Source organism: Prinia subflava, chromosome 1 (genome assembly GCF_021018805.1).
Source record: "Prinia subflava isolate CZ2003 ecotype Zambia chromosome 1, Cam_Psub_1.2, whole genome shotgun sequence".
In the NCBI taxonomy this organism is placed as follows: Eukaryota; Metazoa; Chordata; class Aves; order Passeriformes; family Cisticolidae; genus Prinia; species Prinia subflava.
Window position 1 is genome coordinate 44,682,827 of NC_086247.1, and position 26,024 is coordinate 44,708,850.

Consider the following 26,024-nt stretch of genomic DNA (forward strand, 5'->3'; position numbering starts at 1 on the left):
GGGGCTTTTAAATATACATATAAGTTGCAAAACATAACTTCAAATAGTCTCTGAAATCAGCAAGGAATTTTACACTATGTTGTAATTTTCTTTTATTTCTCTCATTTTCCAGTTTTGCTGGATTTTAACAAGAGATTTAAATATCAGCACACTATAACAGGACAACGTGGTTTTCAGTCTCTAAATCTCAGGCATTCCTCCCATACGAACAATGTAATCTTAAAAAACACCTCACTTCAATTAAATCCTTCAACTAGATAAAATACTGCTTTGTATTCCTTTGTCAAAATAATACCTTGGCTTTTCATATATATTCTTCAATAAGAACCAGTCTTATGTTGTTCCCGAAAATACTGGAGGGATGGAAAATTACCCCTAATATGGGGCAAAAATATTTGACACTGGATGAATGGAGAAAAGCATGCTCCATTTTCTAAGCAGTGAACACATGTCCACTGCTTTGCATTCCTGCAGGTGTTTCACTGGCAACTTCTGATCCCCAGCCTATAATTCCCAAATTTCTATATTTCTGCTACTCCAGAGTTAGAAGACTGACATTTGTTTGTGAACACCACACACTACTAAGAGCTGTCACCACTGGAAGCAACATAGGGCCACGGTGGCAGCTGCTCTCAAAGATCTTTATTGGTACTTTGGGAAGCTGGCAATGTAAAATCATGGTCATATATCTAGGGATGCTAATTCTGTCAGGGTGAGTACTAGTTGTCCTATCTGCTGATTGAAAAGGGGCTCTAGAAATATAGATCAGTGGTTCAGGCAACTTGGTGCAGAGTGGGGAAACCAGAGAAATCTACAATATTCCAATCCAGCTCAATTCAGTGGACATTTCAAATATACCTGACATGTTGACCAGAAGCACCAGGTGCTGATTTGTGACCTTAGATTTCTTGCACAGTTCAATTGTCACATCAGTGTTTTGGGATCATGTTCTGTTTCCCCTTGCCTCCATGCCAGCACAGGTATTTACTTACTGTGTTCTCAACATCAGTTTAGTTTTATCAGACTTATTCAGTCTGAAATCAGAGATTTTCCACGAAATTACAAATCATGTTATAATGATATTACTTTCAGTGACATTTTACCTGAGAGGGGATTTGACTTTAAGAGGATTGGAGGATAATCAAGAGAAAATATCATCTCCCCAGATTAGCTTTGTTTTATGAATGCTGAAACTGCTGGACTGTGGCATTTGAAAAGCCAGGAAGAGTCAACATTTAGATATCGTGTTTTGTGTATTCACCCTGAACTTCTACATGGTTTCAGACATTGCTGAGTGATCAGGGTGCAAAGCAAAACTGGTAAAATTAACTGGTTTGCTTCTAGTTTATATTTGTAAAGCTAATGAACTTCAGATTTTCAGGTTAATATGTTTTTATAGTAGTGATATATCTCCTGGGTAGTGGGAAATTGGAATTGCTGTGCTATAAATTGTTCTTCAGGATCTGTATTGTGGTGCACAGATGTCAAATACAACCACTTACAAACACAGGGTAAATAGTCTGGACGACTTTTATTTTTTTAAGTTTTTTTGTCTAGTCATTGTTAAACCAACTAAAGCTGATTAAATTGATCTATAGCATCTTCAGAATCCAAAAACTTTGTGATATTTAATCAGTACTTGTCAAGGTACGTGACTAGATTTCCAAAGGTGCAAGCAAACTATCTATGTGTTTTCATGGGCTACTTCATGAACTGCTCTTGCAACTACCCAGGAATTTAGTTTGGTTATGTGTATATATGTCAGGAAGTCTCCAATATAAGTACATTATTTTGCTTATTTATTTGAAAATTCTGAATAACATAAAAAGAGTTTTGGTACATCTAGCCATGTTTCATTTGGCTGTGATAAATCTTGATGTCAGCTGCTGAGGGATAGGTTTATGAATCACATAACATGGAAACTCCTGTGGAGGAAAATTGCTTTTTGTTTCCCCTCTGAAAGAAACTTTCCCTATATACAGCTGTAGAGCAATATAGATTGAAAAATATATGTTCATAATAATTATAAAACAAAATGAGAAACATGGTTTTGAAACAAATTAATGATATTCTTTTATTAGAAGTAATATGAGCCAAAAAAACAATGAAAGAGATGGTTGCTTTGCATGAAGAAAAAAAAGTTTAATAACCCTCATGAAAAAATGAAGTACTTTTATTACATTTGAGGTGTTCCAACCATAACTGGAGACTTCATAAGAATAATGAAACAAGGGAAAATAAAAACCAGCATAGATAGAGTTAGAGAAATCATTGACAGGCATTACTGGGAGAGAGTGGGCAAGATTTTCATATAAGTTTAACTTTTAGAGGACTGAAACTTCTTCCAGAATCATCTTACTCTGTGGATATTCCCAGAGTAATATTGTGACAGTGTAGAACTGTAACTAAACTGATGCTTATGTAAACTAATATCTTCTGAGTTTAAAATGAAAAAGAAATAAATAACAAGTTCCTGACATTCCTATTTTTACAAGAAAATCATGGACAAAACCAGAATATCCGAGAAGCCTTTATAATTTATTTATGGCAGAGAATATTTGACCTTGAAGAATGGGGCTATGTGGGGATTTTGGTACGAGTTTGTCTTTGTCATGGATTATAATACATTCTCAACCTCTTGGGATCTGACTGACTGCTTTTTTTTTTTTTTTTTTCTAAATCCCCTGGGTTCCAAGACTGACTGATCGAAAAGCAGTGGTGGATATAAATGTCAAACAATAATAACGAAAAAAACAAGAGTATTTTTTTTTAAAAAATTGATTTATGTATATTCATTATGTCAAGCAGTCAACTGCTTAATGTAGAAAAATACATTTTAAATTAACTTTGTTGATAATTTAAGTGGATATTGAATTATGCTGACTAGATATAAGTGGCTGAGTAAATTCTTGAGAATATTTAAGAAAAGTTTACTATTCTGGTAAGAGAATTTTCTTTTTCATTATCATTATTTCGATACTAATCACTATTGCAATTTAAAGTGCAATCTTTTAAGTAAGACTGCCTGGACATTAAGTCTGTTAACCCTTCACAGCTGATGCTCACTGCTCCATGCTGAAGGCAAGTTTGGTGTCTTATTGGTTGTTTTGTTTCCCACATCTAACTTATAAGCTACTTTCAAGAGACAAGGTGGTCAACAGGAAATATAATAATGGTGTATGGTTGCAGCCCCAAGGGCCAGCCACATCCTGGGCTGCATGCTCTACAAAAGAGGAGTGACCAGCAGGTCAAGGGAAATGATTCTCCTGCTCTACTCTGCCCTTGTGAGACCCCACATAGAATATAGTGTCCAAATCTGGGGTCCTCATCACAAAAGAGGCGTGGACATCTTGGAGCAGGTCCAGAATGGGGCCATGAAGATGAAGAGAGGGACTGTACCCTTCTCCTACAATGACAAGCTGAGGGAGTTGGGGCTGTTCAGCCTGCAGAAGAGATTATGGCCTTCCAGTACTTAGATGAGACATACAAAAGAGGAAGAACAACTTTTAACATGGGTGACTAGTGGTAGGACAAGGAGGAATGGTTTTAAACAAATGGAGGAGAGATTTGCCAGCTGTGTACAAGTCTTAATTACATGTACTGGTCAATATAAATCCAAGAATACACTAGAAAAAATTAGTAGTGATTATTATTTTTTTTTAATTTCTAAGAGGACTATTCACTACCTGAGGTTTTCAATTAAAATCCACAACATTTTATAAAACTTAGTGCATCCAGCTGCAATGTGTATAAAATACAGTAGGAAAGTCATGACATGGATATAGCAACACCAATTTATTTGGTTCAGTTGAATGTAATGCTAAATTTTTTTTCAGAAGACTTTTATTCGTGTTTATTTCTGAAATGAAAGATGTTATTGCAAAACAGAACTTCCAAAAAACTCAGTTTTTAAATACAACAGGATCATACTACCAAATGTGAACAGTGGGTATTATAGCTATTTCTTCACAGTGCAGCTTCTTGGCACAAATGAGAATTTGTCACTGGTATTATTTCCTGAATCATTATAATTTTTGTTGTGAGACAGAGGTACAACTTTTTCTGCCTCATCTGTTCTGTGAAGGGTAATATAAATGGTACTACTCTGACCTTTTTAGTATTCTGTAATTTGATTCGCTTGCCATTCCTATCTTCTTCTGATTGTGACCTCAGCAACCTGTGACTAGAATGGACACTCAGTCAAAACACAGAATACTGAAAAGGTCACAGAAGTAGAATTTACTGCATCTGATTCTCTGGACACACTGAGCAATAAAGTAGTGGTACCTAGTTCTGATAATTTATTTCCAAGAGGGCTGAAAGAGAGGTAATCTAGTGTCCTTGTGATAACACCTCTGACAGGAAAAGTTCTGCCTGCACCTATATGCGTGATCTCATGGTGATTAGCAATCTAGCCAGAACACATACTGCTTAATGTCTTTATATTTAAAATGGCAGTAAATTCAATAAAGCATATTTTCAAAGTTTACTGGCCTTTAAATTATTTTTCTTCTTCAGTTCAGTTGAGAAGATAAGCAAATGAGGTGGGAACTTTACAATTTATTGAAGAGAGTTTATCAGGATGGAAAAATCATTGTGCAGCTAATGTAAAATGTTCAAAGTGCACAAAACATCCCTGAAAAGTTTTTCAGTCTCATGTATTCGTGTTTGCAATGCCTTGTCTTTTAATATCTTGTGTTTATGTTTAGAATTTATTTCTTTGAAGGAATACATTAATGGTCTCTTACAGTGCTTTCCCATGTAAGTATGAACGGTTTCTTCTCTTAAGTGTAATCCTCCTTCTCCAATCATAGTGTTGACTAAATTAAGGTGTTCAGCTCTCCAGAACTGCAAGCAGGAAAAAATTAGGCCTGAGAAAGCTGCCTAATGAATGAACTGTGACTAAGTCAATATTTGAGTCAAAGCTTCTCCATTTTTGAATGGTAAACCTATAGAAACTAGAGCACTGTTTTATTAGCTGGGAAAAATATGATAGTTTATTAGTTTTGCATATGCAGCTTTTAAATTATGTATTCTGGATATTTTGGTTTTAAAAATTAAGCAGTAAGTGCAGCTGTCAATTGGATATACATTTAAGTTAGGTTTGTGGTCAATAAGAACTCAATACTCTTATATTAGCTGCATATGGATGTAAAATTGGTTGGAAAATCAATAAAGAGGTAATATGAATGGTATCTTTAATAAGTAGATCATTTGAAGTGCTTCTCGGTGCAAAGGTCCAGACTGTGCCTCTAAGCAAGGTGTAAGTGCATCCCCATACTGCATCTATAGCAGCTGGCAGCAATTCTCTGCTTTCTGCAGTGTGCCAGTTGTGCCAGTCCTTATTCTCTGGTCATGCAGACATCCTAGAGCACACCCCAGCAACCTCCCAGCCCCTGCATTCCTTTCCAAGGAAGTATGTGGAAGGAGAATTTCCACTGAGGTCTCATTGCCACACTGGGAAGGCTGTGACCAGGAAACACACTTAATTAAAGAGCAAGCAGGACTTGGAGGGGTAACTCCTGAGCAGAAGCAAGACTACCATGATCCTCAAATTTTATTATTTGATGGGAAACAACAGCTTTGAAAATGTGCCAAAATTCAAATAATTTTGAAGGCAGTAGGAGTCTTCCCATTCACTTTGGCAATATTGAAGCAGGTATTGGGGGATGACAGTTCCTTTCTTTTCACAAGACTCCTAGGCATATCAAAACTTGCTTGACAGGACATATGTGACCCTATTGCTGTCTCCCAAAATACCAAACATGGCAGCCTATTAACTCTGTTTTCAACCTGTCATACAAAGAGAAATTAATGGCTGTTTCTCTATTTTAGTTTTTTGTTAAATGGATTATTTATTAGCTTGGAGTCACATATGTTACTTTTAAAGCTATGAAGAATCCTTAATTAACATACCAATCTAATGGATTGTATGCAAATAGAAGCACCTATAAAAATTATTTCTGGATATGTTTACATAAAGGAAAGGGATAATGACTATATCTAGCTGGTAATGTTAATTAATTTTTTTGAAGATGATACTTTTTGCCTGAGTTGCAGTCCATCTGTTCCTCTGCCAGTCAATCTTTTCCAAAGACCTTTTGTTTTTGGGGTTAAATCCCAATGTAATTTAACAGAGGTGTCAAGCCAATTGCAAGATCAGTAAAAATTGGTATTGAAAAGAAGAAATAAGTATCCTGATCGGCAGAGAACAAAACATCCGTCCCTGTAAGGCTGGCTCACCATGCACCAATCAGTAGGTAAGCACAAAGCTTACAAAGAGACAAAGCACATCACAGGAGAACACTCTGGAGAATCTGGCAAAGATATATAATTTCTATATGACATGGTCTTAGCCCTTCCATACCGTGGGATATTTCAAATGTGGGCATAATGTACAACATTAATTAAGAAAAAAAAAAATTCCTTTATTTATCTATTCAAGTAACAACCTTTTTACTTCTCATGCTGCATCTAACTTTTTTTCTGGTTTTTTATTTGTTTGTTTGGGTTTTTTTTTTTATTTTTGTTTGTTTGTTAGCCTTTCGTTTTGTTTTGGTTTTGTGTGGGGTTTTTTTTGGTGGGTGTTTTTGGTGGTTTTTTTTGTTTGTTTGTTTGTTTTTTGTTTGTTTTTTTGTTTTGTTTTTTGGTAACAGAATATGAAAACATATGTCAAAAATACCCATCATTATTTTCTCATCCCATTTCACAAATGTCAGGTGTTAGTCACTGTCGCAGGAAGGATACTGAGCTGTATCAACTTTTGGTCTGGCTTAAGTTTTGTATGTCATTATTTTCTTTTGTGCCTGAAAGAAAGAGGCTAAATCCCTTTCTTTCTGTTGCCATTTTTTGCCACCTTTGAAAAAAAAACTGGAAAAACAAACCCAGTTGGCTTCCTGACCTAAATGAACCCCCTGTAATAGTTAGCTCTTGTTCTCAGCTCCTGTGCAAAGCAGGACTAGAAAAGGAATTTAATCCTTTATAGTAAATATATACAATAAAACAAAATTAATATGTTAAAGTGCTAAGAAATGGAATAGTTCTTTGACATTGGAACTTGATTGTTTATACTGCTTAACTGTTGGAGCAATCCCTTTTATGGCTCTGTCTTGGACCAGCTAACACTACATGCAAATCCTGATCCTGGCTGGAAAATGGTATGGAAAAGATAATTTAATAGTATAGACAGAGACCACTCTATGCCCATCTGTCTCCAGTGCCAGGAAATTATCCCAAATATGTTTAATTTACCACTCTAGTCACAGCCTGAATCTTGGACTAAAAATAAATGCATTCACTGAATATTTAATCACGCAGCAATCTTTACTTACTACCTCCAATTACCTTCATGCCACAAAAACTTCTATCTCAAACTCAGGCTCACCATTTTGTACAAGAGGCAGAAGGCAGTATCAAACAGCTTTCATCCTCACAGGTGTTGCTGATGCTGAGAATCTACTTCATTAGGGCTCTGTTCAGGAAGGTATATAAAGCAGCTGAGAATGTTATTGCCCCTGAGTAGAAAGGAGTTCAGTGTGCTGGTGAGAGCAGCCCTGAGGCAAAACACTTGAAGCTGTTGGTTAAGAAGCTTAACATGAGCCAGAAATGTGTGCTGGTGGCCCAGAAAGCCGACTGAGTTCTGGACTGCACACAAAGTGTGGCCAGCAGGTCAAGAGAGGTGATTTTCGTCTTCTACTCTGCTCTCAATAACACACAAAAGTCCTTTCTAATGCAGCTGTGTTGCTTTCCAGCCTAGGTCTGCATTTGTATGGAAAGGAATGGCAGATAACAAGCTGGTCTGAGGAAAAGTTCCCTTCTTTTATGTTGTTCACTGGAGCACATTCACATTCCAGTCCTGCTATAGCACCCACTTGTGGGCTACAACTACTGCTGTCTTTTGATGACAAAAACCTGTGATTTCTAGAAAAGAGTAATTTGTTCTGTTTTCCTTTAAAAATCCATTTTGTTGGCTGGTTATTATGGGAAACCAGTGCTTGAAAAAGGATTGCAATCTTTAGAATAAGCTTAGTGAAAAATACTATTCTGTAATTGGAGGGGGTAATGGTGGAGCATATGTGAACTTTCTGTATAAAACAGACTAAAAATATTGACCTTTATGTTCTTCAAGAAATAATTTTTCAGTCAAAATAATTTATTATACTAGTTCTGTATCAACAAATACTTTTTATGCTAAAATTTTGGTGTTCTAGGGTTGAAGTTCTTCGTTACAATATGTTGAAGCAAAGCAGTCCATATGTTCCAAAGGTGAAACAGACAAATGGAAATCTGTGATGTAACCTGTTAATGTTTCCAACACAACAAACATTCTGCCCTGTGCAAAGATGTGCTAAGACTTCCTCAGCAGTTTTGTGCATGATTTGGGGATATAACAAGAAGGAAAGCTAATCTTATGGTAGAAAAAGGAGCAAAATGAATCTTGAGCAGTCACACAGGAGATTAATACCAGATAAGGAAAAGGGACTATTCTGTGGTAAAAACAAACAAACAAACAAGTTTCTGCAAGTTTGAAGAAAGCAGCTGGAGCTGTATTTCATCAGGAGACACACAAAAACAATGTGGATAAACCTTGTCATTTGTTTTAAGACACAGGTTGATGAAGTTCATTAAGACCACAATCAGAGTTCAAAACACCAAAGATTTATTATTAATAGATCTGTAATGCTTCTTTTGGATTTCTCTGTTCATATCTTGTAATGAAGGGCAAGAAAATATTACTTTTCCTATTATATTATTATTTTTAATTGGAAAAAATTCAGGCAAAAATAGAAGGCTGTTGTGAAATCTATCTTATACATGGACTGCTCTCAATGTCTTTCTATCAACAGAAACATTTTTATTTACTTCTGTGAAGGCAAACTCAGATGAAAGGTGAATTTACAATAGCTGGAGGTTAAAGACAACCTTTTCAAAGCAGAATGTCTAAATGCAGGCACCAAAGTACCTAACAGAAAGTTACAGCAGTGGCCAGCATTACTTCGTTGACATTTAAGTTTGAGTATTTTCCTCTATGTGGCTTGTTCATACTGACACCACTGATCTGAAACATAGCTGAAAAATCTTGATTTTTTGTCATTTCATAGGCTGTGTTGTGTCATTACACAGTCAAATTCTGAAAGTTTTTATATACTTTCAGAAAGTGCAAAAGTCTACACTTTTGTCACACCATTGAGAACACAGCCACTAACATGGAAGTAAACCAAAGAACTCCACTGAATTAATAATAGGGGACAATAACTAGGATTGCTGCTTCATTTTAATTATAGTAAGCTGCTTGCATCCAGAAAGAAGTTAGAACAAAAATACAATCTTTGAGTTAGGTTCACAGAAAGAATTGATCAGCAACTGACAATGGAAAGTGCTCATCTTCTACTCAGTGGAAACTCCTAACCAAATGCCAATTATAATTGATTGTCTATGCAGTATATGCTACTATCCTTAAAACAGAATGAGCTACTTCTTTTGCCTACAGCTAAGAATCCAACATTCTGACAATCCTTTATACACTTTCCCAAAAGAAAATTTGTAAGGTTTTACATTTGACATACATTTTATAGTCTCACTTTCTTAGTAATATGTTTTCCTCAGTTTTATAATGAACCACTTATCCAAAGTGATCTGTTCATTATGAAAAGTGTTATTGCCTTATTGTGCTACAGAAAGAAGGTCACTGTTATTAAAGTAGTTGTGGCTACCTGGAAGAAAATTCAGTCTCAAAAACTAAGATCCATTTTCTTTGGTAATACATTTACAAATCTCAGTTTTAGAGATAGTATTTCAATAAAATAAGTTATTCTAGTTTTTATTAATGGGGAATCAGATGTCAACACAATTATCATGTAGATTATGGGGATTATGTCCTCAAACCTTTCTGTATCATTGTTTTCATATTCTTTCCTCCTTTGTCATATCAGCAAACTTCTGTACTCTAGAGAGCAATTTAAGTAATCAGAGTCAATGATCTTGGAGGTCTTTTCCAGTCTTAGCAGTTCTATGATTTTATGAATTACACTAAATGTCAGGAAATTACATTTTCACTATACAATAAAAATTAGTGAAAAAATGTCCTGCATATATATATGTACTTTTCAATCATTACGTTCTGAGGTTCTCTTGTAGCCTGCCTGCATAAGAATTGTCATGAAAGCAGCTAATATATCCCAAAACACTACAATGTCAAAGAAAAGCATTAATTAAATTAATCTGCAAGCCAGATTTTTACATTAATTGAAATCTGAGCATAGTGTAATTATTATTTATCCATTTTTCAGAAATTACTTTTGAAATCTTTGTAACAATTTAAAAATACAGTAGTGTTTTTCAGCTGGTATAAATTGGCATAGCTTTATTGATTTAAATTGATTTGCGCCTGATTTACCTTTCCTCAAAACCCAGCCCACTTCCACTGCTGTCATTGATCAATATGCATCCACTCTCCACAGATGAGGAAAGCAAGAGACCACACAAACTCCGTTTTTGTTATATTCACTGTGTCATAGTGGGACAGAAAATGAGAGGGAGAGGATATAATTTTTTTATATTTACTTTGAAGAAAGAAATTAAAAACTGCCAATAACCTAAAGAGTTAATGAACATAGTCAGTTACCATAAAAATAATTTCTTTCCACTGAGTATAACTGGACTATAAAGGAAAGTAATGGGAAAGTTTTGAAATCCCTCACCAGTAGTCACATTTTTTCCCATCTGAAGCATTGTAAATCTGTTTAGTTTTTCTCCCAATACATGCTATACTTTACAAAATAATAATGCACTCAGTAATTGGTTTCCATTTGTTAAAAATGGACGTGTATAAAATCTCACATGAATTATGTGTTAAAAGAGAATTGGTTTTCAATTCAATCATCTCAGACATTAGCTGCTGTAAAATACCAGCCTGAGGTAGAAACTGAATACAAGTAATGAAGTCTTAGGCCTACTGATTTCAGAGCCTTAACTTTACCCCAAAATTGAACATCCATTTTCCATCAGAACTGAGATACTACGGAAGTTGCAGGCTCAGAATTTCATCATGTTAGAAATTAAAGAAATTAGCAACTTTTGTGTAATTATAATAGATAAATGAACCTTCTTATATCTAAATTGATCCCTCTTTGCAAATATGGGTTGTATACTAAGAGGAAAACCTAAATCACTCATCTGTAGAGTGCCCACACACAAACACACAGATACATGCACAGAGCTTGTGAGCATAGACAGACATGCACGAATGTATTACATGAAGTGCCCTCAACTCCCCAATTTCCTAAATTTAAAACCACATTACCTGAGTTGAATTTTTCATTTTTTTTCCTGCAGACTAATTTTGACAAAACACACAATTTCTGCAAATTCTTTTACTTACTTACTAACCTCTAGGCTCTTAAAATTAATTTTATATGCTTTAAACATTCTTTGAGTCCGTATTTGGTAATAATATTTTTACCTTATGTTCTCTTTTCTTATGATATAATAATAACAAAATAATTCAGTGAGACCTATTACCTGGTTTTATTCTGCCATGGCCACATATCTAATAGTTTGAAATATAAAAAGTTCATTCTGTATTTTGCTGTGATTATTAATTTAAGTCATCATTAAAATAATTATTTCTCCCTACTACAATAGTCTTTTATGTGCTTTTCCTTAGAAATGTCAAAACAGATTTCTGCTGCAATTTTAACATTCTTTTGCTCTCCCTTCATGGAATGATAGAATGGTTTAGGTTGGAAGGAACCTTTTAAGTCATCTAATTCCAACTCACCACCATGGGCAGGAACACATTCCAGCTGCTCAGGGCTCCAGCCAGGCAGGCCTGGAACTCTTTCAGGGGTGGGGCATCTACAGCTGCCCTGGACAACCTATTTCAGCACCTCAGCACACTCACAATAAAGAATTCCCTCCTAACACCTAACCTAGATCTGCTCTCTTTCAGTTTTAAGCCATTATCCCTTGTCCAGTCACTTGTTTGTCCCCAAAGACGTGGCTCTAGGGGGAACCACGCTGTACACAGTGGCAGCTGTCACAGATGTACAGAGACAAAACTGACACAATTTGTGTCTGTAGCCAACAGGGAGGAGTACCTGGATGTACTCTCCTGATTGGAGAGCTGCTGCCTGTGCACTAGGCTGCCTTTTGACAGGCCTTATTATGTTTCAGCAGTGAATATCCTTTTCATGTCATACAAAGATGAATAATTGAAACAAATGTGATTCTTCTTCTTCTTCTCCCTTTATTTCTTGCTCAGTGTATATAATGACTTATTAATGATTTTTTTTTTTGTTATAAAAATACAATTTAGGCTGAACTATTTCTTGTTGAGACAATTGTTGTAGGCTGGTTCAGGGTGGCTAATTCATGAAGTAGATGTGCGATATTCAAGATTTTTAACATCTTGTTGAAAGTGTGAAATAAGCAGAGCAATAACACTGAGGACAAGAAGAAAACCAGTACAGCTAATTTGTCATCTACTTCTGCAATTGTAATTAATGCAACCGCAAATCTGATGATGGCACAAAAAGTGTCCCAACACACTTCTCTGTCAGCATTGGAACAGAGCCCACCAAGCAGTGTTAACAGAAGAGGCTGGGCCTCTCATAAGTGTACTTCTGAGGTCAGCATTTGTCCAGCCTGCCTTTTCAGACTGCCCATAATCTGCAGATTTTTGATATTTTCATTATTCATTAAAAAACCAGAACCACAACAGCAATTTTGGTAGAGATAAAAAATAACAGCAGTAAACATTCAGTACATGGAAAAAAACCCTGAAGAGTTAATAAATTGAAAAAACATGGATAACATATGAGAGAAGATGGCTCTGCTTCATGGCAGTGTAGTTCTGTAGCTAGGACACAGGAGCAGGTCTCCAGTTCTGCCTCTGACCTTCAGCTAAATCATGCCTCTACTTTGTCTGTCACTGGATACCAATCTTCTCTTTGAAAAAGAAATTGGTTTTATGTAGTATGTTTGCACTGTGCTGACCACAGTCAAGATATGAATTCAGCCCAGGCCTCTGAGCACTGGTGGAATGATAATAATAGGATCACATTTATAATTTGGGATATAGCTTCATCATTTGAGAGTTTTAGAGGTCCTTTTTGAAGACATAGAATAAAACAGATTTATACAAAATAATACCTATAATGCTCTATTATAAATTGCAAACTTGATGCGCAAGTTATTGTGCACAGTTCTGTGTCCTGTGATGTTAGTACAAGCGATTGGAAATTTTTCTTCAGGCATTAAAATCAATGAATCAATGAATAGTAATGTGACGGGCTTTATTTCTTATGTTTCAAATTAAAATCAAATTACTTTAGATTTTTTTTTAATATCATAAATGCAATCTTAATACGATATTGCTTGCAATATGGCCAAGCTAATGCCTGAGGAGAAATCTCTTTCTTTAAAAGCTCATTTCCCTTAGAGAGCTCAATTTTTCATGTTTAACATTAAATTAACTTGAGCTTTTGTGCCATTTTTTCTCTTCTTAAACCAATCAACATTAATCTGCATAACCAGTCCCCTGAATAAATGTAATATCCAATTTTTAATAGGGCATTCTTTTGTATATTGAGAATGCTTAAACAATTCCAGTTGGGAAGTGAAATGGTTAAGTCAATGACTTATTGCAATTTCATCCAGACTTCTTTATCTGTACCTTGAGTCTTTGTAGAGCAATACACATCTTCAGCTTCAATCTGCTATCCCTTGGAATTTATTAAGAACATTCTGGTGAATAATTATTTTCCCCTTTTTTATTTTTTAAACTTCTTATCTAAAAGAATCAGAGTTTTCCCATAACTTCTATCCGGCATATAACTCCAACACTTCATGTTTTTCTAGGTACATCTGCGTTTATATTGTCATTCATCATGGCAGAGATATGTGGAAATAGCTCCATATTTCATTTTGTTGTATCAGTGCAGTAGTAATGGGAACATCTTTGACTCAATTCTGTAGTTTAATGGAATTGTGGAAATCCTCTATCTCAAGGTTTCAAAACTTACTTCATGCTCGCAATAACTCTCAGGCTTGATGATGCCAGCCAGTTTTTATTCCTCTATTCAGAATAAAATATAACTATAAATTCGAGGCTTTTAATGCTGTGCATATCACCTGTAGTCTGGTAATTTGGGCACTGGAGTTCTTTGTCATCTTTATATATTTGAGATGCTCCTGTGTTGGAGCACCAAGGGAAATCTGTATTTTTAAGGCAAGTAATTTACTTAGAAGTATGTGAATTGAATATTGGGATTTAATAGTAATTTAGAAAGTATAAGAAAAATAGATTAAAATAGAAGTACAAATGAAAAAACAGACTAGAAGAGAAATTATCCAGAGTTAAAAATAAAAAGTTTTTTTATAGTGTGAGGCAAGAAGGTAAAAAGAAAGTCACTAAATTTTCTACAGTTAGAAAACCAGTAAATGTTCTTGCAAATGCCATGTGGAAACCCTGGGAACATGCAGTAATTTTTAAATGCTGTTAAACTGATTTGTTCCTGTGCTTTGAAAGGACACCGCCAACTTGAAATTGATGAGTTACTTGATTTTTTCATGCTGCATCAATTTTTTCTTGGAATAAAATGGTGTTGCTTATCTATCCATCTGCAATCTGTACTGAGTCCCTTTATTGAAAAGATTTTATCCTTCTGTGGGGAGGACAGCAGACATGTCTAGGGTAACATTTTAGGAATTTATCTCTGATTAACAGTGCAACCAGCAGGGAAGCAGGTAAAACAGAAAAGTAGTGTAAAATTTCTTAAGCAGCAAGGAGGCACTTGCTGTAAAGGTCTTGCTTCTGGGTCATCTGAAATCCTTGACAAATTACAAGTGCTGTTGGTATCACCTGGCACTTGATCATCCCATGTATATTTCATCAGGCTTTAAATGGACATCTCAGTGTAGAGAGGTTCCTGAATTAGCTGAAACTTAATCAGAAATCCATCTGGTACAAACTCACAATAAGCTGCTAGGTGTGATTCATAAAAATCACATTATGTGTTTCTGCAGGGCATTATTAGTACTTTTGTTGCGTGTTTCCCAAAATGAAACGTGACTCATTTTTATGCCAAAGCACTGAGCTGGCCCCATTATGCTAACAGTGATGCTGCTTAGATGACCCAGGAAAATGCATTCTTTTAGCAGCTCAGTGTATTCTATCAATCACCTGGCTGCACACTGAGAAAGAGAAACAGGGAAAAAAACCCTCACAAACCCTGGACCCTTATACTGGAGACTAAAAATGTCTTGCTGCATCAGTTGGAACCAGACATATCACCATTATCTGATCATCAAAAGCCTTGTCAAGGAACTAATTAGTTAATGCTTTACTAGGAAAAGTAACCTAAAATATTAATACCTGGAATAACTATAGGCATGTTCAGCATTCAGATCAGAATGCTTTTGTGAATATTTTTTCATGTGAATCCCTGGCTTCTTGCAAGCCAATAAAAACATTCCCTTGAAACAAAGAGTTTTAATGGACTTGTTGAACAATCTTTAAAAAAAGAGAGAACATAAAGGCTGAGAGTGATCTGTATAGCATGGAGAGTGACTCAGCAGCCCAAATCTTCTTTCTTCTGCTCTCATTCATATGATTTTCTAGGGAAAGAACAGCAAGAGGTATAAATACTTTCATTAAAGTCCTGCAATACTGGCCATATTTCCTTCACTACTTTTCCAACTTTAGGCAGCCCTTCTAATTGCAAACACAGTACGAATCATACGAAAAAAAAATGATCTCTTCTTTCCTCTTCCTGCAAAAAGGAGCTTATAGAAGTCTCTGGTTTTCATATTTAACAATGTATTTGGAGAAGCATAATTTGCCTTCTGGTTTGTAAGTCATGGTTTGAAGCTTTTTGTGGCAACATCTTTCCAAAGGAAAAGCTGAGATTTAAAAAAAAAAATCATTTTTAAGGAGCTGGGGAAGTGACCAAGCTATAAGAAGTTTGTAAACAGAAGGCAAAAGCTGCTGAGAATTTTCACATGCTCTACCTCATTATTTCATGTGGTTAATTTTCTATTTCAAAACATACCAGTTCAGCCACAAGGTTCATGTACTTGATTATTTTTCTATTATCTTAACCAGAGTATGTTAGAGGGGAATTTACATTTGTTTCTTTTATACTGGGTCTGAAGAGTATCTTGAAAACTTAGATAATTCCTTTTGATATGTAAATATTTTCTTCAGCCTATTCAGCTTCATTACTGATTCTTTAAAGCTTCTCTGTTATTATTTGTTCATAATTATATTAATGTGCTAGTGGCTTTTTTTTTTCTTCTCTTTTTATTGTAATTAATTGTCACACAGTTTATCAAAATTAAAATTGTAACCCACTAGAGAAGTGTTCAGTTGTGCAGACAGTTTTCTTAGCAAGAAGAGAAAAAAGGTGTATTCTTGATTAAATTTTTATAGACTTTTGATGTAAAAGACTTATTAGAGAGTGGATTGTTAAGAAAACTTATCTGTTCTTCTCAACGTAACTACCCTGAGTGGTTCTGTATGACTTTTTGAAGTAGGGGAGGGGCAGAGTGCTAAAGGTCTCACCTGTGCACTCACTGCCCCTCTAAGCATGGCAAAGACTGCCTTTGAACCAAGTGGAGCAAATGAAGCATTGGCTAAGCATTCAGTGATGAACAGCTTACTGTGGGTGTTCCTCAGAGACAGCCTAGGGATGGAGGTGATTTCTAAAGGCTGGCTCTATACCACTGGGCCAGGTGTCTGCCAGGACAGGCTGTATGACTGAGGGTCTCCCTCTGTTTCCATGACCTCTTAATCTTCTGAGGGTGTGGATAAGGTGGTATAAAACTAACAGCTGTACATCCTTTAGGGATTAAATAACCTTATATTAGATTTCAGTTGGGAAGTTTCAGCTTCAGTTGGGAAATGCCCTCTCTTTTTTTATTTTATTTTTTTTCCCCATGTTCACCAGTGCAAAGGTTTTTGATGGTAACATGTACTTCCTGGGTTCCCAGGAATGAACATTTATACACAATTATTTATAACATGTACGGTCATATATATCTTTTTTTAAAAGGTCTCCTGAATTCACATGGTGCTCATCTGCCTACTGCATAGTTTACTGGATCCTCCCAGCTTCTCGCACACTCATGAAGAATCAGGTTCCACTCAAGCTGTGCAGATGCATCAGCACTGTGAAAACCCAGGCTGCTTCTTCCCAAGGTGGGAGAGAGTGAGGAGAGTGAGGAGAGGGCATTGTCACAGCTTACAAACAAACCAACCACTTTCAACAAATTCAGAGCTGCATACAAAAAGCCTGGGGCCATTTTTGCATTTGCATATCTGTGCAAAGCCATCACAAAACATTTCTTGTGCAAAAGGTGTAATAGCTAAATTGTAGTGAGTTGAATTAGTATTCCCTCTCTGCAACTAACAATAATTAATACTTTTTAAATATTTGATTGGAGGTTATTTTAACTCAGTTGTTTCTCTTCCTTGTGAAACTACGATTGTTGATGTCCTTCATGTTCCTTCTCCTGCCTTCAGAATTTCTTATTTCACATGAGCCAGTCATCAGGGAAGCAGGTCTACCATGCATGCATATTTTTTAATAGCAGCACTTCTGGCAAAAGCTAAATGTCGAGATGTGCTGCAGTTGTATAGCCAGTTGTGTGACATTCTCACAGCTTGCAAGTACAATAATAACTAATTCAGCTTTAAAGGATTTGAGTCAGACCTTCAACTCATGAAAATCAATGCATTTCTACCACAACTGAAGGAACTATGACTGTTTACCCTCTTTTCAGCCCCTAAATCTCTGTAATAGATTTGACATTTACGTTTTAAGCATCATAAATCCACAAAAGTGTCCTTAACTCTGCTAGAATGTTTCAGTATCATGTAGGGGTCACAATGTTCATGCTCTAAATCAGGAAAACAATTAACCACTAGACTTTTTGAGGTCATCCATGAGCAGCAAAGTAATTAGGTCTAGATCCTCGCAGATAAAAAATTAGCTGCCAAAATGCACAAATGGAATTTTCAAATAATGCTTAATAAGGTGAGATGCCTAACTTGTATTGATTCCTTTGAAAATCTGACCTTTAGAGCTTAATTTTAAGCTTTCCCATTATGGTTTAAGAGGGTGTGAAAACTTAAGTATGTGCTTGAATGAGTTTCTTTTAGGGAGACTCTTCCACAGACAGAACTGAAGGTAGCCTGAATCAAGAGGGATTCTGTTGGTGTGTTTGTGTGGCAGCAGACTGAGCAATGCCCTTTTCCAATTAAGATTAGTTCAGGGGGAGCAGGTTTTGAATGAGTTATTTCAGACACATACACATGTAATTCCAAGAGAAAAATATCTACCCCTGGCTTTGGTTTGTGAAGCAAGATGGATTGCTAGTCCTTCAATAAAGCTCTGGCGTTCTCTTTAACTCAGTTCCCTTCTTTGCTGTGCTTATCTTCTGCTCTTGTACCCCGTGACACCCTGCAGTGGAGGTGCTAAGTATTCATGGTGATATAAATGGAAAAAGAAGGTAGAAAGAGTATAAAGTCTCAGAAATTCAGGATAAATTAGCATAGGTATGTGGGGAGAAGGAAATTCACAGTTTAATGGACTGTTCTCTTGGATTTTGTGGCCTACAATCAACTGTCATTGCTGCATTGTCCTTTAAATTGACAGCATGGGGCAAAAGATGGCTTTTTGCTGGTATAAATTTCTTGACTTTAAATGTCCACCATGCTTCTCTGAAATCACTCTGGATATCAGGAGATTTTTTTTTTTGTCCTGTGTATCTTTTGGTTCTCATTTTAGAGAGGCCACTCACAAATAATAGTACAGAACTGTGTGAGCACAAAAGAAAAGATTTTTTCATGGTAGGAATATGAATGAGACACTCTGTTTAGCACATACTACTGTCATACAAACAAATAGATCTCCTGAAAAGTTCTAGCCACTGTTTCTGAGAAATCATTTAAAAAGAAGGAATGCAATAATTTTCAGAAAAGGAAAAGAAAAAGAAATTAAAGTAATTTGGCTAGTGGAATTTTGTTTAGGTTTTTGTTGTTGTTTTGATTTGAGTTTTTTGTTTCTTTGCTTTTGGTGTTGTGTTGTTGGGTTTTTTTGTGGGGTTTTTTTTTTTCCTGTTTTTTTTTAGCATCCAAATTTCCAGTTCTATATTCAATTCAAGGATTCATTGTATTCAGGAGAAGACCTCATAATAATAAATTCTTTTTTTATAATAAACTGAAGGCAGTCGAAAAATAAAAAGTATAAAAAGTATTAGCTATATATTAGAAAAACCTCAGTTTTATGGAATAAGTATATTTTCTCTAATTTGTGGCTCTGGAGGGATGTAAAGACTGTATTTGTACAGAGTGTCTATTGTGTTTAACAAAGAAAAATCTCTTTATCCCCAAATATTGGCAGTTTACCTGGAATATCTGTAAATTCACATGCTATTAGGTTTCCAAAAAGATGCATGAGAGAGTTAGCTTCTAAATCCTGCCAAAATGGGGCTGATATTTGTTCAAGTTGATCCTTTAAACTACAAACAAGATGGGAAGCATACAGTGCACAGTGTGATTTTGTATTTGATTAGTTTTCCACGTTTGTGGAAAGCATGGAACTTTGTATTTTTTGCAAGCCTGTAAAGAAAGTGATTAAGACAATAGAGACTTTGCAAATGCCATACTGAAGGTGCTAAAACATCTTGGAAGTACATTTGCGTCTTGTTATTCACATTTCAGCTTTGTCTGCAAAGAGTGCAAAAGAATTTACTTTCAAAAGAAATATGAAAACAACAGAACTGCCATTATTCCTATTTGTGCTTTGTAAAACTTGGATGCAACTTATTTTGACCTTAAAGCATGACTAAAAAGTTTCAAATGCTATGGATTTTCTGTCCAATAAACTATACCTCATGGGTTTTTATGGATTGAAAGATTTATATTTTACTGGCCTAGCTTGTTCCTTTGAAAAGAAACCATGTTCATTGGTTTGACTATCTCTTGCATGTATTTGAAATATTCCCCAGCATTGTAGATTACCTCGTGAAAGACCCTTTCACACATTACACATTCTTATTACTTGTATTGTCACTGTGAATTGTGAGGAGAAACTGTATTAAAAATTCGTTTCAAAAGAATGTGGACTGAAAGAGAAAGGAATTAGAAAATAAGGTAGGCTCTGGTTCTTTTCACTGCTTATAGTGAAACACATATACATGGTAGTTTTGATAGAATTCTAATGCAGATTTATTACTGGAATCTGCACTTGGCTGTAAAATGCAGCCTAAAGAACAAATAAAGAGCAATGCATAGAAAGTAAAGATGTCAGATAGTAAAATGTCTCTTTTTAAAAGCCTGTCTTTTTCACAAGCCTTTTTATGAACTTTTTATGAAATTTCTGGAGCAGACCAAAATAATTAGGGAAAAATGACCTTGAGGTTTATGCTGTGTTCAGAACAGTGACTTGTCCAATCGCTGTAGGAAAGGATGGCAGATTGTGATTGATGTTTTTAGAAGAACTACAAAGTGAAGTATATGAATGGTACCTTAGGTTTCTAACCATGTATGACAAATGCTGGCACTGTGAGAAGCTCTTTATCCCCAGATGCTGTGAAAGCACATAACAAATTTCATATGGATGAGCCTATGAGTAGACTATCTAAAGAGCTAATCTAAAATCTCATTTTCAGAATTGATTCTGGTGTTTCAGAAGAGAACATATCCCTGAATATAGATCTTATATCAGGAGGATTAGGACGTCAGTGATTAATACGAATTTCATTTTTAGACACGTCGTGGGATTTTGATGGCATATATAAAACACTGAACTTGTTGAACAGCTCGTCCCATTTCAATTACTGTTTTAATGAAGAAATGACTTTTACAAGGGAAAACTCTCATGGGCTTAATATTATAAAAAGCTGCTTCTTCCACTCTTCCCTTCCATCCCTTTTAAATCAGGTACACTTGGTTGTTCTCTATGAAACAATAACATATTCATTATTCTGCCAAGCTGTGCCATATTTTATAATGAAGCAAATCAGCTCTTGTCTCTTTTATGTTTACTTACCCCTCTGCAGCTCCATTAGTACCTTGGGAAAGAGAACAATTTGAGTGAAGAGTAGTGACAGGCTTTAAAAAAAACATTGGTAGACAGTTACCTAATTCCCATCCCAGGTCAAAGTGCTTTGAGTATGCTATCAGCCTTTTAGCTGACATTTGATTTTAAAGGGATTTATGTATGTGAATGGAATACACAGAACCACAGTACAGGTAAGGTTGGAAGGGATCTCTGGAAGTCATCTGGTCCTGGGCAAACAAAGTCCCATAGAAAGTGCTCAGGATTTTGTCCAGGCAGCTTTTGAATATCTTCAGTGAGGGAGACTTCACAACCTCTCTGGACAATCTGTTCCAGTGCACTCTCACCTGCACAGTAAAGAAGTTCTTCCTCATATTCTGGTGGAACTTCCTGAGCATCATTTTCTGCCTGTTGCCTCTGTCCTATTGCTTGACACCACTGAGAAGAGTCTACCTCCATCCTCTTCTCCCAGTATTTTCCAGGCTAAACAGGACAAGTTCCCTCAGATTTTCCTCATAAATTAAGTCCTTCAGTCTCCAATCATCTTCGTATACATGTGTTAGAGAATCAAGAGTGTCCATGTCTCTGGTAGTGAGAAACACAGGCCTGGACACCATGCTCCAGGTGCAGAAAGAAAGGTTCACCTCCTCAGCCTTCTGGCAATGCAGTTCTTAAAACATGTCAGGATACCACTGGCCTTCTTGGTCGGTTTGGGGTGAATGAAAGGTTTCCACATCTCTTGAACAGCAAGAAGTAAAACACATAGCACCAGTTCAATTGCCAGAATTACCACCAACCCCCCTGATTTTCTTCCAAAGCTATGCTATGATGCTTCAACCCTAACAATTTTTAAAAACTCCTCTGTTGTGGGCTGAGACTTTCCAGAGCAGTACTAATTTGTTAGTGCTTTTTATGCAGCCTGCAGGTGGTCCCCAAAGGAAGGAGGTGGAACTCCTGGTCAAGTTTATGCACACTGCCAGATCACTTCAGAAGAAAAAAAGATTTCATCACAATTACAGTAACCCCAATTTCAGCCACTTGTGCTTTTTTTTTTTTTTTTTTAAAGTTGCATTTCATAAGATAATTAGACCTACCTTTTATCTATACCTATGAAACTTGAAGCCTGATTTCTAAATTAGTCTGGAAATTGTTTGATTGAGAAAGGCATTACTAGACACAAAGCATTTTCCCTCACCTCTTACCTTTAGGTGTGTAGTGTGAAAACTGACACGAAACACAAAACATAAATTCTCATTCTGTTGTTTTCCATTCATAGTAATTCCATAAATAAATACTCTTCATTATTTACTTAACCCATCCCTTTTCTCATTCTGTCTGCATTTGAACCCTCCATTTTTTCAACTAAGATGCAAGAGAAGATAGAGGATGTTTTCAGCTATGGGAAATGCTATCACAAAGTTATTAGTTTTCTACCTGATGAATTGCCCTGATGATTTTTTAAACTATAGCAAAATAAAGGTTTGAGGTCAATTGATTGAATATTTTAAGCTCTCTGTCACTGTCTGAAATTTTGAACCCTCATCTTCCTTCAAAATCAGAACGAGTATGTTTGAGTGAAAAATCTCTCTTTGTGAAATATTAATGGTAAGGACATAGTACACATTTATGTAAGTGATAAAGGCCAGGTTCCTGTGGTTAAAAAAGTATTGAAGCTTACAGTCATCATTTCATAAATGGTGCCACTGTTTGAATGTCATTCACGGGGGAGCCATGATTCACAACTCTTTTCAATACATTTTGCTCTGTTGGCAACATAAGAAACCCGTGGAACTGCAGGAGTACTTTTTCACATAATGCACTGAAATTACCTTTGAAAACGTGCACAATGTGCCTTTTATTTTGCAGTAGAAGGGATGTCATATAAATTCTTAGAAAATAATATAAACAAGTCCTTGGTCTTGTTTTTAAATATCAATAACAATTTTATTTTTATGTGATAATTAAATAGTTTAAAATAAATTAAAATAATAATATTTTTGTAATAATTAAATAAGATACAAGAGATTAGAATTGGTTCAAAGTAACCACTTCTGTTCTTTGACTGTGTAAGGGTGTCTCTTGACAGAGAGGTTTTTTTGTCTTCCCTAGAACAGGGAAGCTATTTGGATACATAATTTTTATTTGGATAGAGAACATTTTTTTCTTCCAAAGCAGTTATGAAACTGTATTTCCACTTAATCTTGTGGGCTTGTCTTTTCTTCTGGATTACATCAGCCAGCATCTGCTCTAATCTCTTCCTCTGGGTGCCCCGAGTATGTTCTGGGGACCACAATAACCCCTTGCAGGACTGCAGTGGGTTCTGTGGGCTGAAGACACTTGACTCATAAATCCCTACTGGTGCATTTTTGTTCAGGTTCTGTTACTCATTTTTTTGTGTCTCAGAATGGATTATGGGCTCAAAATAAATTATGGATTTAAAACAGCAAATGGCTTTTTAGCATAACTTCAGTTTGACCAGCTCATTCATGAGATAAATCTACTTTTATAAATAGCATTTTATGTGGTCATTGTGTCTCTCAGATGTGCATTCAAAGAGACCCAAAAGTTTTTTATTTGCTTCTTTCTCATTTTTAAATATTATCCAAAGCTTTTGAGCTTCTGGGCTTGACATAACTGTTTGCATTTCAGGTGTTTTTTAAGCAGTATCTGTGGTTCTGAAAATATTTTCCATGCTGCTTCAATGGGTGACCTTTCTCTGTAACATTTCCTCGAAAATAACCTGTAGAAAATAATTGCTTCATCTTTGGTCTCATACAACTTCTGACAATGTGTAAATGTTCAGAAAGCAATTAGTAGTCAAGTTTGGCAGGAGGGAAGGGAATAGAGCTTACTCTTTACTACATAAACAGATAAAGTCAACTGTTTGAGTTTGCTGAAGCCTATGGAAGCACCTCTCCTCACAAATAGACATCCTTAGAGTTGTATTAGATGTTAACACAGACATTTATTGTTATTCCTTCTTTTCATTAAATGAAAGCCTTGAAAATTGTCAGAAAATATTATTGACCCTAGCCTGAAGAAGCAGGTTGGATGCTTTTGACTCTGGAAATATATTTCATATCAACATTTAATATGATATTATCATTTTGATACCTTTCTATTCATAGAGTTTCTGGAAAAACCTTTTATAAGGCCTCCATCCAAGCGCTGGAAAAAAAGGAGTAAAATAGATACAATCTTAAGAATATTCTTAGTAAAATAAAATAGTTTTAATATGATGTTTTTAAATCATGCCTTAAGACATTTGTGATGTGCTTCTTCAAATTTTGCCACTTATATTGTCAACATGACACAATCTACCTATTTTATCTTCTGAGCTGACTGCACATAAAGTATTTTTCCTTACAACTTTAGCAATTATACATATATACAAATACACCCACACATTTTTTAAAGCAACCACTTCTGCTTTGACTTTGAAAAATATGCTTACTGAAAAATTTTAATGGTCATCTTGAGTCAATATTGATAAAAAATCAATTGCAGAACAAAAATATCAATTTTAAACTGGATTATCTGGATTTGATGACAGATGTGTTGAATGGAAGCTGTTGTTATATTAAAAAATACTGTGATAATTGAAATAGAATAAAAACAGAGGGAAAGAGTTTCTGCAAAGAACAGCTAGAGGAATATTGTTAAAGATTTCAGAAATAAAATGTTAATGGCAAGATATCCTGGAGTCTTGCTGTATTTCTTGGGATTAAAGGAAGAAGTTCTTTCAATTCTGTAATAACAATTGAATCACATGTTTGCTGGATGTGTTTGTGAAGAAAATCATCTTATATCCTCTACACTTGGTCAACCATCAGGGTAGGTCAGCCTACCCTCTATGGACATGATAACTTTTTTTGCTTATTCCATGTGCAGGCAGCCTGTGGTCTGCTTGACCATCTTCCTCAGATAATGTAGGACACAATTCCAGTGAATGTTATAGCCTTGAATTTGAGTTGTAACAATTCTCAGAACTGCTTGGATTTTCTGGTCATTTTTTATTGGGTGAAGTTTTTTTTTATTTTTTTTTCATGACATAAATAAATTAAGCCTGCTTCCTTTTTTTCCTAAAGAAAGGGATATTAAGGGTTTGTTGGCCAAACATGTCTTCCTACTGTCAGGCATTACTTGCTTTCATTTTTCTGTGCTCTCTCTTTCCTACTCATAAGTATGGAGTACTTTCCTACTTCCTATAATCCTAAGTATAGAAATAATTTGGGATAACTAGGATTTTTTTTTTCCAGCTCAATGTTCTGCTTTTTTAGGAAACTTTCTTTTCCCTGGAAGAGATCTCCTAACATTTTCTTAACCATTTCAGTGCAGAGTCTGAAGATCTGATGCATTTTGATTAATTTTTGCTTTCTTTATCCTTCTAATACATTTGAAAGTCATTCTTCTCCTCTCCCCTTCCCAAATTATTAAATACCACTCATTTTTGCCTGATATTGGCTTTGTTTGGCTTTGGGGCAGAGGACATTCTTCTATCCAGAGTATCTTAAATAGTGTGTCTGGCTGCTCTGCCAGTGCAAATCGTGGTTTTGTCTGCCATACTTTCCACTGCACCTGTTTCTAGCTTAATTAATAAATGCTCCATTTGTTTCTGAGTAGTAGCCCATTCATCTTCAGCTGCAGTGCTTTCCACTTGTTCCATGAAAAATTTCTCTGTGCTAATCACGCTGTTATCAATCCTCTCTTCATACTGTGCACAGTTTTCTGGCACATGACAACTTCTGCTCGTGTTTTACTTTTGATGGATCTTCTTGCAGCCTTTCCCTTTTCTTTTAATTTTCCCAGATGTTAGACACCCATTTGCCTTTTGGGAATGGCCACAGCAGACAAACAACTGTGGTGCCACATTGGTTCACATTCAGAACCCCAAACTCTGGCTGTTTTAGTTCCCTTTCCATTTATTTTTTTTTTCTCAAGAAACTGAAGATAATCTAT

At 35.6% G+C, this 26,024-nt stretch overlaps 1 long non-coding RNA gene across 10 annotated transcripts in view; it reads right to left on the reverse strand.

Moving 5' to 3' along the window:
- LOC134549442 (uncharacterized) overlaps window positions 1-26,024 on the reverse strand; it is a 93,107-nt gene that overhangs the window by 46,366 nt on the left and 20,717 nt on the right. For 2 of the 10 annotated variants that reach the window (XR_010080109.1, XR_010080107.1), the window contains one exon: window positions 21,085-21,803. The exons of 3 other annotated variants lie outside the window; for them this stretch is intronic. This is a non-coding gene — a long non-coding RNA (uncharacterized LOC134549442). 5 more of the 10 variants (XR_010080104.1, XR_010080103.1, XR_010080106.1 and 2 more) reach the window with 4 other exon arrangements.